This window comes from Suricata suricatta, chromosome 2 (assembly GCF_006229205.1).
Source record: "Suricata suricatta isolate VVHF042 chromosome 2, meerkat_22Aug2017_6uvM2_HiC, whole genome shotgun sequence".
NCBI classification, from domain to species: Eukaryota; Metazoa; Chordata; class Mammalia; order Carnivora; family Herpestidae; genus Suricata; species Suricata suricatta.
The window spans coordinates 181,042,783-181,046,712 of NC_043701.1; positions in this window are offsets into that span (position 1 = coordinate 181,042,783).

Below are 3,930 nucleotides of genomic sequence, written 5' to 3' on the forward strand. Positions count from 1 at the left end.
CCCAGATCAAGAGAGAGACTGTCTCCAGCGTCCCCCACCACCTGTGCCCCTTTCCAGGCGAGACCTCCCCCCGGGTAAGGACTATGCCTACGTCCACCATCATCGACACAAACAGGGTCCCCGTGGATGGTGCCTGTATGTGGTTTCTTTCATCGGTCACTCTGAGAGTCCGCACCTGCCGCACACAGCAGTGTCTTTGTCTTTTACTGCTGACTACGGTTCCGGTGTATGGACAGACCTCAAAATATTTAATGGACACCTGAGTTGTTTGCAGTTTTCAAGTGTTGTGTGTAAATTGTGGATGACAATTCTCATGAATGTCATGTTCTGGGCATGTGCACACACGTACCTGGGGTGTAAACCCAGAAGTGGAATTACTGGGTCACGGGAATATCATGACCCTACACTTACCCTTAGCGAGTAACTGGCAAAGGGGCTCCAAGGTCGCACCGACGGCCCTGCCCACCGGCAACACACGGAAGTCCCAGCCGCTTCCTCTCCACAGTGGCACGATGGCCGCTGGTCATTGCTGTTCTGCTACCACCCGGTTTGCGAGCCCCCTCAAAAGTGTCCGGCGTTCTTCTGCAGAATTGGCGCCCCTCCTCTGGCTCCTTGCGCTGCTGCAACGCCTAACACCTGAGTGTCACCTGTCAGTACAGTCAAGATCCCTTTGCCCAGGGCAGTGTCTTCTTCCTCTTGGGATCCCAAGAAGGTGCAGGCCTGGAGCACAGTCCCTTCTCAGTGTTTGAGTCAATGAGGAAATGAATGAATTCATCAACCAATCAATCAATATTCTTAAAAGCCTAGAGCCTAGTTACCTGGCATGACTTGGTACACATTTTATATGAACAACGAAACTCTTTGGGCCATGTGTAACACATAGGGAAAATCTGCCTTGAAATTCAGAGGCGTCTCAAGGATTGGAAATGTTTTCCATCTCCAAAGGCCTCACATGCACCAGGACTAGAGGCACAAAGAAACAGGACTCACCGGCCAGAAAGGCACTGCCCTGCTTGGCCCCAAGCTTAGGTAGTGTGGACACGCTCCTGGCCACCATCCTGCCACGAACACAGAAAACGGCATCCACACACTCAGTTTTCAATCCGTTCACCAACCAGCAGTCTTCTCTTTGTGGAGGTTTAATGACATACAAATGCTACCGCTGTGCTGACCCTGTGTCTGAGTTCAGGCATTCTCAGAAATGACCTAATGGTCCAGATGTGCACGCCAGCAGGAGAATGATCACGGAGATGCTATTTGGGTCATCTCCGATAGACACGTACATGTAAAGATTGCCATCGGGTGGAGGGGGGTCGAGAAAACATGGCCTGGTGAATCCTCCGTGTAGATCCTTGTGACCACCAGCAATGGAATGAAAAAGCCCCTCCCACAGGCAACTATCTGGCTCTCGAACTTCTGCAGTGATTACACCCGTGGACTGACATCTGAAACTTGGGTTGTGAGCGTTTCTCTATGCAGAGGGTGCTGCAGAATGGAAGGAAAAAATCACAGAGACTGAGGGCTCCCAAAAGCAGAGCCATGAGAAGGACTGAGGAGGCTGGAACGGATGTGATTCTCATGTTACCTGCATCCCCTCAAGTCATACCAACCTGGAGGGGGGGGCTGCATTTTATTCCATTTGTCTGCATGTTCATTGCATTTTCAATACCCATGAAGGCACAAGACTCAGCCCTTACTTCCAGGTGGCCGCTAGGACTGTCATATGTGTGCTCTGAGCAAATGCCCTTGGCCTCCACTGGCCCCTCCTCTCCCTGGCACGGCCCTCAGCCCCATCTTCCTACAGATGCACACAAGGAAACACCGGAAGGGCCAGACGCCCTGCACTGTGACACATGACCCCAGTCAGGCCACTTTGTTTGCAAATGTCCCCTGGGATTTGTGATGTCAGTTCAGGCTGAAAAGAAAAAAGATATTGCTGTGGGAGTCTCCCCAGTTCCCCTCAAGGAAAGAAGGCCCTGTATGGGAGGCGCTTGCTTCTCCAGCCCGCTGGGATGGTCTCCTTCCGCGGGGCAGCCTCCTGGGCTTTGTGCTACAGGAGGAGAGAACAGGCAGAGGAGAACAGGAGAAAGGCCACCAAGAGAGGGGACAGGGACACTGCAGAACATCTACATAAGAAAGCTGGGAATGGGGCGGAGCTAAGGGGGTTGGGAGGGTGGAGTAACAGGTGCCCGATTTGGGACTCAGAGAACACCCCAAGTGGGGAGAATCCAAAGTGGGAATGCCAAATAATGGGGTGTAAGTTCCTAACTATTATGATTTGGAGCCCCCAAAGGGATTGGGCTTCCTACAAATTTGTTTATGGCTTTTATAGCATGCTCCTTGGGAGTGACGGGAGCTGTGGTCTGAGTAGGGCACGTCCACAAGGCACCTCTCTTCCTGGGACTCAGATGTGAACGAATCTAACCGTGGGGCAGCCCACATACTCAGAATGGCCCATCCTCTCCGATACAAGCCAGGCCTTCCCAGCAGACCCGTAGGCTGAAGGACCCTCTCTCCCCTGAGGATGATTCTGTGCAGGAGGCCACCCACCTGTCTCTGCGCCCAGGTCAGTGTCCCATCGGTGAGTAGGCCTGGGGATGAGGCCGGAACAGAAATGAACCCCCTAGAGCTCTTGGATGAATTATCCGGCAGCTCTTCTCACCACCTGGGCTGGCCCCTGCCACCCTGGAAAGAGCCCTTCCGCAGGAAGGCCAAGGTCACAAGAACTGTTTCCTGTCCCTGGTGACAAATTTGGCCAAAGCTCAAGCCCTAGTCAATTATTCAGACAAATTTGCACAACAGCACATGAGCAGTTAGGTTTATTTCATTTTAACCCAATTAGGCTGAGTATTTCTGCTGCTCAGATTCAGAGGTACACACACTGACAAAGGAATGTGAACGCGTGACTGGCTGTGAGGGAGATTGTGGTGTTTGACAGACGTTTCCAAGTCAACGAATGTCCCCTTCTCCAGAAATAGCCAATGACACAAGACAACGCTAGTCGTGACAGGAAAAAAAGACAAATTACATATCACATAAATTCTGTGTTTCTATCATCATTCTATTTCTCTCCTTTTCCTTCTCTCTCTGGGGTCATGTAACTAACTGAATGTAAAATTGATAGAAAATACTCCGAAATATTCACACCGGTTACTTGTGGTTGATGGAATTGTGGGTGACTTTTGCTGCCCTATTAGAATTCTTTGCTATTTCAATATTTTCTTAAATTATGTTCAGTTAGCCTTCGCTATAGACCAAACTACTCCAAAATGAAGCTGTTTTAAAACACGGAATAAGAAATGTTATTCCTCACGATTCTGTGGGTCAGCAGGCTGTCCATTGGGTCCAGGCCAACTTGATGTGTCTCTGTAGTCACCCATCAGTGAGGCTGGGTCAGGGTGGCCTAGTGTGACCAGATTTGAATCTCTAGTGATCGGCAGGTTGGTTGTTCTCAGGGCTTGGGGTGGGACAGGCATCTCTACATGGAGTCATCGCTCATTTTCCGTGGGCCGGTCAAGGCTCATCCTGTGGCCTCGGGGGTCCAATGAGCACAAGAAAAGGCCAAGTCCCACTGCCAATGCTCTTTCCAAGGTTCTGCCCGAGTCACACTTGCTCCTGTCCGTTGGCCAAGGTAAGTGACACGCCAACCTAGGAAGGTGGGATGGGAGAGACCCTGTCCATGCAGCCAAGGTTGGGCACAAGGGTGGAGGGAGAGATGGGGGTGGGGGGAGCCATGGTTGTGTGGGAAGACACGCATGACCTTTGACATCAGGAAGAAAGAAGCTAATTCTTTTTTTTTTTCTAATTTTTTTTTGTTTTATTTATTTTTGATACTGAGAGAGACAGAGCATGAGAGGGGGAGGGGCAGAGAGAGAAGGAGACACAGAATCTGAAGCAGGCTCCAGGCTCTGAGCTAGCTGTCAGCACAGA